The sequence below is a fragment of the Mus caroli genome, chromosome 17 (genome assembly GCF_900094665.2).
Source record: "Mus caroli chromosome 17, CAROLI_EIJ_v1.1, whole genome shotgun sequence".
NCBI lineage: Eukaryota > Metazoa > Chordata > Mammalia > Rodentia > Muridae > Mus > Mus caroli.
This window is the reverse complement of record NC_034586.1, coordinates 66879853-66890528: the sequence shown is the minus strand read 5'-3', so window position 1 is coordinate 66890528 and position 10676 is coordinate 66879853.

The window sequence follows — 10676 nt, the reverse complement described above, 5'->3', positions numbered from 1 at the left end:
TGGAACTCACTCTGTAGACCAGGCTGGCCTTGAACTCAGAAATCTGCCTGTCTCTGCCTCCCAAGTGCTGGGGTTAAAAGTGTGCGCCACTACCGCCCGGCAGGCTTAGTCTTCTTGAAGCTCAATTACTTCATCTGAGAATTAAGGGAATTGTGAAGATGCTGTCTGGGATTTCTTCCGGCTCTAGCATTCTGTGGTTTTCTACATTTGTGCCCTTGAATGGAAATTCATGGTATTTTGTATGACCTATGACTTACCAGAGGACTCAAAACCAAAACCAAAATAGTTATTTCAAGAATGTGGGTGGGTGATAGTAACGACAGGAACAGGAAGGGGAGGGCTGAATGGACTGAACCGGAAGGGGAGGGCTGACGGGACTTGAGGCAGGAGCTGACCTAAGAGAAAACAGCCCGCGAACCTGTGCGGAGAGGCTGCTGGAGCTCCAGGACCTACATCTGCCTGGACTGTGTTCTGGAGGCATCAGGTAAAAGAAGGGGACCTAAGGAGTCTTGTTTGCTGTTTTTTTTTAAATTACATTAGCATTTAGTTTGTGGAGGGGGGTTGAGAGGAGGGTGTAGGGAACAAGTGCTTGTACACGCATGGATGTCAGAAGACAACTTACAAGAATTCATTCTCTCCTTCCACCATGTGGGTCCTGGGGATCAAACTCAGGATTCTAGGCTGGAGCAGATGCCATAACTGGCTGGGCCATCTCAGTTGCCTTTATTGTCTGTCTTTTATCTGTCTGCTAATCCCTCCTTCCATGGAAATCTCCAGAACACTTATCAGTGCAAAGCGGCCGCTCTAAGAATATTAAAAATATAGTGTGAGAAAACAAAACAAAACAAAAAACAAAAAGCCGGGCATGGTGACACACGCCTTTAATCCCCGCACTCGGGAGGCAGAAGCAGGCGGATTTCTGTATTCGAGGCCAGCCTGGTCTACAGAGTGAGTTCCAGGACATCCAGGGCTACACAGAGAAACCCTGTCTCGTAAAACAAAACAAACAAACAAAACAAAACAAAACAAAAATATAGTGTGAGGCTCTCAATGCAAACAACCTTTGTACTCTTTTGGGAAATTTACCACTGCAAGGAACACATTTTGCCTATGTAAGAACCAATATTTCCTATCTATCTACCATTTATCTATCTGTCTATCTGCCTATCTGTCTGTCCATCCATCTATCATCTATCTATCCATCATCTAGCAATATCTATCCATTTACCTATCAGCTATCATCTGTCTATCATCTTTTATTTTTATGGTCACCTATCAATATGTTGTCTATGTATATATACTTTAAGACAAAACCTCATGAAACTTGCTCTTGTTAGTTTCGATGGTGTCTGACATTTTCATCTTCTATTTTTTTCCAGTGTATGCAATGTATCCAATGTGTGTGTGTGTGTGTATGCACATGCATGTATGTGTGTTGTATACATACAGTGTATATATAGAGGCCAGTGATCGACACTTCCTTATGGCTCTGGGTTTTACATAGGTTCTGGCAATGCCAATCTGGGAGGCAAGCACTCTACCTGATGAGTTCTCTCTCTGGATCTTCCATTTTCATTAAAATCTTGTTTTCTTCTAGTCAGATACAGTGCAGATATAGACCTGCGGTCTCTGCATTTAGGAGGCGAAGGGATTTTGTTGTTTCTGCTCTTGTGAGCATCCGGCCAATTCTCCTATAATCAGCTTCCAAACTTGCCATAGCCGTGTTGAAATTCCAGAGGCAAGCTGCTACATCCAGCACTCAGCTCATCAGGCTTGCAAGACAACTGCCCTCAGCACCGAAGCCATTTCCCCAGCCCGGTTTTTTCCTTTTTATTTTTTGTATTCAATCCAGGACCTCTGACCACATTCAGATGGAGCCTCCCTGCCCCAATTTCCTTAATCTACATGATCCCACAAAAAATGTCTGCAGAGTTAAACCCAATCTAGCTAATCCTATACAAGCATGACCACAGGTTTTTCCTCCTAGGCGATTGTAGATCCTAGATCCCGTCAAGGTGAGAAGCACCATACTCGGCTCTCTTAACATTGTGTAAGAAAGACTGCTTGCTCCCATCTCCTGTTGGGTTAATTTTATGTGCATCAGTGTGTTGCCTGCATATGTGTCTGTGCACCATGTGCATGTCTTGTGCCCAAGTTGTCCAGAAGAAGGCACTAGAACAGGAATTACAGATGTTTGTGCATCTGGGGATCAAGCCTGGATCTCCTAGAGCAGTAAGAAGAATTCTCCACTACAGAGCCAAGCTCAGGCTCACACCTCCTGTTCTTGAAGCCAGTGTCTTAACAGTCAGCGACCAGAACCATCCAGTGCTGAGAGTTATCTGCATCCCGTACTTTAGGTTAGACCTTGATAAAGCAAGAGAAAGGGTTAATCAGAAAACCGATGACATTCGGCGAGCATGAGCCTGGCCTGACGAACAGGACTGATAGAAGTGTGGTGTACACTGTACGGGATAAACAATGTACTTCCTGTGTGAGCTTCTGTAGAGAGAATATCTTGTGTGTTGTATGGATGCATCACCTTTCACATAAAAAAAAAAAAAACAAACCTATGGCCTATAGGAAAGGGAAGACTAGAAGGTGGGATATCCAGGAAGCAGAAAGGATTCTGGGATAGAGCATAGTGTGGGAGATTCTTCCAGAAAGATGGGATGAAGTGGACACATGGTACCTGAGCACAGGTAACCAGCTACGTGATGGAATGTAGATTACAATAAATGGGCTAAGTTATGATCTAGTCAGAGAAGAACCTAGCTCTCTGGCCAAGGTATTTGTAAATATGATTTTGAGTCTTATTTCTAGGAGCACGGGGCTGGGAGGGAGAACCAGACCTAACTTATACAGACTTCCAATCTGTCTTCGCTAAAATGTCATGGAAGTGTGAGACTTGGGGTAGACCAGCCTGGCTACATTTATCTGCTGAGTTTTTTTTTTAAAAACCGCTCATGCTCCACACCTGCCACCATCTAAGCTGAACACCCACCACTATGCTAAAGCCCTGGGAAAGCACAAACGACCTCTTGTTTTGTTTTTTGTTTGTTTTATATTTATTTATTTATTATTATATGTAAGTACACTGTAGCTGTCTTCAGACACTCCAGAAGAGGGCGTCAGGTCTCATTACGGATGGTTGTGAGCCACCATGTGGTTGCTGGGATTTGAACTCTGGACCTTCGGAAGAGCAGTCGGGTGCTCTTACCCACTGAGCCATCTCACCAGCCCCCACGACCTCTTGTTAAAAGCAGGATTTGTCCCTGATGCAGCTGTAAACTCCTTCCTTAACCCCATTCGTGGTTCAGATATTTTTTTGTTTGTTTGTTTAGTTTGGTTTTTTTGCCATGTTGAGTCTTAATTCACTAATCCTGATAGTCAAGTGCTAGAGGGAGGGGCACAAGTCCGGAAGTTTAAGGTCATTCTCAGCTACATAGGTAAGTTCTAGGCTCGTCTGTGCTACCTGCAACCCTGTCTCAAACATACAAACAAGGCCAAACAAAACAAAACAAACACACCAGGCAGGCACGTTCTGGTGCTACCCCGAAAAGCTTCTGTCTTAGGGATGCCTGTCGGGACCTGACAACTCAAGCGGTATGGTCACAATAAGCCTTCCGTATGAACTTGAGAGGGCTGAGTGATGCCTCGGAGGTTAGGGAAACATAGTTCTGGGTGTGTTTGTGTGGGCGTTTCCGAGGCTGGCTGGAATGTGGGACAGAAATTGAGGAGGGAAGACCTTCTCTGAATAGAGGTAGCATCATCCAAGGTCTGAATGGAACAGAGGGAGGAAGCCTGCCAGTGTAGGCATGTTTGCCTCTGCTTCCCGTCTGTCATGAGGTGAGCCATGCTGTCCCACCTCACGTTCGTTCAGTGCCAGGATCCTCTGATTTGTGGCTGCACAAAGACCCAGAGGTTATGGAACCAAGTGACCAGACTAAGGAGCCAGAATAGCCCTCCCCTCCCGTATTTACTTGCAGGTATTTTGGATAGATATGAACACAAGCCTTTGATGCATAAACGTGCTATACATCTTTTAAACAAGTGCCGTGTTTTAGAGCTTTGGGTTAAATTGTCCCTGGTTGCACAGTACTGTAATAGTATTGAGGGGAGAAAGGAAAGAATACAGTGGGAAAAGGGCCAGAACAGAACTGTCCTTTAGTAGCTTGGGCGCCTCTACACTTCTAAGCCTCATATTTCTGAGTTAGCCAGAAAAGCGATCGAATCTGAAGAGATGCTTTCTCTTCCCTCAGAAAAAAAAAGTCTGTGGCGTTTGTTTGAGTGCCCATCTTTGTAAACAATGTATATTTCTCCCCCAAGAATGGCTCTGCTCTCTCAGCATCCTCCTTGCTTGAATGTCTGATTCCCAGTTGGGGCTCTGCCTTTGGATGTTGTGGAACCTTTGGTACATGGTGCCTGGTTCACTAGGAGCCCTTTGAAGGTTACACACTTCTAAGGGTAGTTCTAGGCCTACTTCCTGTCTGACTATCTTGGAGCCACTGTGCATACCTTCCCCCTTACCACCGAGCCCCTCTGCCATGCCTCCCCCGTCCCCCTGAAACCAAGAACCATGAATAAAATTTCTTCCCTTTAATTGATTCTGTCTGGTGTCTTGTCAAGCATGACAAAAGTCACTGAACACAAGTTGGTTAGTTACGACCTCTTAACAGGGAGTGTCTGTCACTCAGAGGGGAGCGGAGTTTGGAAGATGTGAAGCATCACGGAGCACTGTGCAATGTTTTGCCATGGCGTGCTGTTCCAGTGCTTTGTTGGTACTGTCTTTTGTGATCCTCACCGGTACAAACATCTTTCTTTTAATGAATGAGGTACCCGGGTTTAACTCACTGCGTTTGGACACCTGGAGGACACAGGTAGCAGAGTGGTCAGTCACAGAGGAGTCTATATGCTCATTACCGCCTGTATGGTTAACTTTTTTTTTTCTTGTTTGAGAATCCTATGTCATGTACCCCGATTGTACTCTCCTCTCAGTTTCCCCATGTCTGTCCCCTTCTGCTGTGACCTATTCCACCCACACATATACAAAAAGGAAAGAAGAAAAGAAAAGAAAATCCTGGAGCATGGTCAAATTCCTAGGGGCCAGTCCCCCAAAGGAATATGAGTCATTTCTCTGCTTGCATCCACACCAGAAGCCATTGACTGAGGAGAGCCATGTGGTGGCTGGAGATGGGCAGGGCCATCTCTCCTGCACCTATGCCACTGGACTTCAGGCAGAAACCCAGACCACAGGCATCCATCCACATGGACCTCACTGGTAACACAGGGGACAGACAACAACATGGACCCTAGTCATATCAGGACATCAGCCCACTTCAGTGACTGCATGGACTCAACACAGCCTCAGGTGGCTTCTCGTGACATATCAGCACGGGCCCCCGAGGCAGCAGAGCTGGAGGAGGGCTCCAAAGCATTAGGCGGTGTCCTAGGCTGCATATGGCCACATGGGTCTGTTCCAAAAGAAAACAGTCATTGTACAGGATGACCAAAGAAAGTGCTTTTGACTAAAAACTATTCCAAGGGACAAAAATCCAGCCAAAGATACCCTAAACTGAATTTGAAAATACAACACAAAATCTCTTTCCAAGACTTAAGAGAAGGGAAGACTAGGACAGAGTGGTATGTGGTGTTACTTGGTGAAGACAGAGAAGAGAGGAGGTCACCAGGCTCACACAGCTTTCCATACACACACATATAAACAAACACACACTTCACATATACACACAGACCATACACACACATACCCCAAAACACATGCCATACATACACACATAACAAACACATGCCACACACACACATACCACAAAACACATGCCATATATACATACATAACACATGCCACACACACACATACCACAAAACACATGCCATANAACACATGCCACACACACACATACCACAAAACACATGCCATATATACATACATAACACATGCCACACACACACATACCACAAAACACATGCCATACATACACACATAACAAACACATGCCACACACACACATACCACAAAACACATGCCATATATACACACATAACACATGCCACACACACACATACCACAAAACACATGCCATATATACACACATAACACATGCCACACACACACATACCACAAAACACATGCCATGTAGACACATGTATACTATACACACATACACAAACACATATAACACAAAACATACACATACATACATACATACCACAAAATACATGCAATATGCACACTTACATATCATATACATATACCACAAAACACATGTCATATAGAAACATATACTATGCATACATGCAGAAACACACATATCACAAAACACATACCACATACAGTATCACCAATAACAAGGCCACAGAAGGGTCAAGCTTATTTTTTAGGGGGTCTGGGCTGGACCTTCTCCCACAAGGGCTGCCAGCAGACAGGTCAGCAGTAAAACTTGAATTTGGAGTGAACAATGAATACATTTTTTTTTTTTTAAAGAATGTCCCTGTTGTTATCCCATTGAAATGTAACATGCCATCCTGTGTTTTATCTGGCGACCCTCCTCCCAGCTCGTAAAGAAAAGAGTTTTAGTAGTATAGTTTTACCAAAGTTGGAGGAAGCCTGGGGACAGGAACGTGACTCAGTGTGGGGTGTGCACAAAGCTCTGCTGTCATCTCTGGCACTGCACATATGCAAAGAAGAGAGATGGAAGCCAGTCAAGAAACGGTCTGTGCAGAGGGGTGGATTTTGTTGTTGTTTCCTTCCCTGGTTAAAACAACCATGGAAGTGTGTAAGGCCAGCTAGGCAGGAGTGAGCAGAAGGAGTTGCAGCTTTGCTATGCTGGACTCCCTAATTATGCCATGCTCTTCTGTCTTCCTCTGAACTCAGATCCTGACAAGATTTGCTCACATTTTTCCTATTTTGGCAGCATCATTGAAAGAGAACTGCGGACAAGAGGGTGGCGTGGGGAGGGTTGCGCGTGCCTGAGCAACAAGATGCAACAAGACTGAAGCTTTCCATTGTAGCATCCACGTTGCTCTAATGGAGACAATGAGATGTCTTCCGTGTTCCCTCCATCACACACCTGTATGTGTCTGCCCTGAAGGGTGAGCTGGAGGGATTTGGAGCCACCCAATTCAGCCTTGTGTTTCCTCCTGACCCCAGACATTTTTCTGAGGGTCAGATTCCTAGCATGTGACCAGGCAGGGCTCTTCCTGTTCCTTTGACTTGACAACCCCTCAAGGGATTTTGTGGGCCACAGAAATTTTATAACTCAGAAACGAGAATGTTTCTTGAGTTTCAGCTAGGAGACAGTAGCTTCAGTTGTACAGCCATAAAACAACAGGGCTGAATTTTATTAAAAGACACACACACTTGAGAGACAGAGAGAGAAACACTGACATTCATCATTTGGCCAAACCCGCCCAAGGAGCAGTTTTTCAAAACCCTTTGCTTCCAGTTCTTCACTCTCAAGCCTTCTGGGACAAGATTAACTAACTCTCTTGAGTCACGACACAGCACGTTCATATGTTCAGTGGCAAAGAAGTAAGAAAGTGTATGCTAAACTTTCCACCCGGTCTAAGCAGGGTCCAGAGATTCTGCCGTTTTCTTTCTCTGGGCCATTTCTTGGGGGAAATCTGATTTTCCTTCCTTCCCACTACCTTTGGTCATATGAAATCCCCAGGTTTTGGTATCTTACCCCTGCTAGTCCACAATGCATGACATTTTGCCGCAGTATCAGCAAGATCCTTAAGTGAACAGTTGACATTGAATGGGAGCTGACAATTTCTATTTATTTTCTATGAATATAAGGGAGTACAATAGCTGCATGTGTGTGTGTGCATGTACATGTGTTCATGCGTGCGTGTGTGTGCGTGTGTGTATATATGCGTGTGTATTCCTTAACAGGTAGATACATTTGGCTCTGTTATGATAATTTTACTTCCTCTGTGCCTTTAAAACTGGGCTCATGAGATACATACTAGAACAGGAAGGACTCTGTGCTGCATTCGCAAGGATGTTACCAGATAAATGACTGTGACATTTGCCTCTTCCACGAGGGATGTGTTACAAAATGAGCTCAGATTTGGAGAATTTGTGATAATGCCTGACAGCCACCATGCTCTTGAATAAACACGAAGGAATTCCCTTTCATCTTCCCTTCAAGCCAGTCACTGGACTTCTCCAGCCCACAGCCCTGCAAGGCGGGCTGGGAAATCTGGAACTTGTTTGCTCATCTCTGTCTTTTTTCTGAGTTCTGTGTGCAGTGACCACATCTGCAAGTTCTTTCAGGGTGTTGGGGTGCCATTAATCTAAGTCGGCAGCCGGCCTTGCTCTCATCGTGTCATCACAGGACACTCCCTTTCCATCTGCTTCGGAGAGGCAAAGCCTCCATCTTCTACGCTCTCTTAGCACAGACATTACACACTTTTTATTTACACCGACTTTCTTGTTGTTTTTCCTGGATCTATCAGGGAAAAAGTCATATTTACTACTACTACATATATCCTTTAATCTACAGAATTCCATCAGTAGCTATAGCAAAAGATCAAAATATACTGTCCAGAGCTATAATGATTCCCCTATTAGCTGAAGGATCTATGAACATAATACAGTACTTCGCATTACCATAAATACTCTAAGGAGTTCTACATAGTTTTTAAAAACGTATTCCTTTGAGTTTTCAGTTTTAATCTGGAATCTTTGTCATGTGTTGCACTGTTTCCACAAATATCACATACTAAATCACGGCCATGTCATCTCCATTAAATGAAAGGACATCTCTCTTTCCCTCCACATTCTTCCTTTCAAGTGCACAGATCTGCGTACTGCCTGGACTCTACTCAGGGACTCGCTCATCAGCTCCCTTAGACACTAGGCAAAGTCTGTAAAACTTTACCCGCTGACTTTGGCAGGACTGAACCAACTAGAAACCAATCCTGGTCACTCCAGTCCTTCAGGTTGGTGCTAATTTGAGGGCTACTGCAGGCAAGCAAGGTCTCAATCCCATGGTTGCGTTGCTTCCAGGAAGGACAGGGGAGGGCCTTCCTAAGACGGCTCAATGGGTTCAGTTAGTGAATTATGATCGAAAGGCCATCCGCATAGGAAAGACGTGGCTAAGTAATCCTGTTTGTAGACGACACGATTTTATAAAGAGGGAAATCTAAAGCCATCCCCCTTTTGTGACTTGTGTGGTTTGGGTTCTGGAAACCTGGTTGGGAGCACTGGAAACGAAGAAAGGACAGACACACAGACACATGGACAGAGAAATCGATGAACCAGCTGCAGGTACAGCACAGAAGAGGGGTGAGCTAGTCTTCACAGGAGGACTCCCAAGCAGCAGTCTCGGGCTGTAAATATCCTGGAGAAGGAAGCTGTGGTTGGGTAGATTTTGCACTCACTGTTCACCCGTTAGCAAACAGTAACACTTGCACACATTGACGACATTCACACTCAGACAACAGGAAGGTTTTACCAGCCCCTGGAGTCCCACTAGGGTAGTGGGGTGGAGGGAAGTGTGTCCATATCCATGGAGCTGAGGTCCTTGACATGGCCTCACCTGTGGCTACAATACACCTTAGCTCGAGGCTTCATCTGCTCTCCTCATTCATGGCTTCCTCGGCTTGCCCTTCCCAAAACAAAACAAAACCCCCAAATAATAATCATTAATCTATTTGAAGACAAATCTTTGGCATGTATAGAAGTTTGCCACCTCAGTATTAAACACGAAAGCAAGTGTGGAGAGTAGAAACCATAAAAGAAGCTGGAACCTTCCAATTTTGTAAGATAGGATATTCTCTCCTAGAACAGCAGCTATAGGATGGAGCCTAATTTCCTGAGTTGATCAAAAAGTTTGAATCAAGTAAATATAAACTCCGAAGCCAACAGAAACGTAAGCAGTTTACCTCACACACAAGGCAAAACTCAGATGGTGAGCTGGGCCTCTCCTGCTTACTTGCAGCTTGAAGGGAAAGTCACTGCAGGGCACAGAAGAGGGTGTGGCCGAGAGTCATGGAAAAGTGCTACCTTGCTTCCGCGGGGCAGGGAGGGTCGCTGCTTTTAAAACTGCAGAGCCTTTGTGGCTAAGCTGGAGTCCTATCTGTTGAGGCTTCCTGGCGTTGCTGCTGAGCCATCTTCCCCAGATGAACAAAAGGACCTATCTTAATCCATTTGAGCTGTTGTAACAAATTCACAAACAACAGAAATGTGTTCTTGTGATCTAGGGTCTAAAATCAAGGTACCAATAAAGTCAGTGTGTGGTGAGGGCGTGTTCCTCACAGCGGGTGCCTCTTATTCTCTCTGATTCCATTCCTGGGTTCTTCCCCAACCTCATCAGCCAAGTCACCACTTCTTTTTTTTTTAGGATTTATTTATTTATTTTATGTATATGAGTACACTGTAGCTCTACAGATGGTTGTGAGCCATCATGTGGTTGCTGGGAATTGAATTTAGGACCTCTGCTTGCTCTGGTTGGCCCCACTTGCTCCAACCCAAAGATTTTTTTTTTTTTAGATTTTTTTTTTATTTACATTTCAAATGTTATCCCCTTTCCTAGTTTTCCCTCCAAAAATCCCCTATCCACTCCCCCCTCGCCCTGCTCCCCAACTCTCCCACTCCCATTCCTGGTCTTGGCATTCTCCTATACTGGGGCATAGAACCTTCACAGGACCTAGGG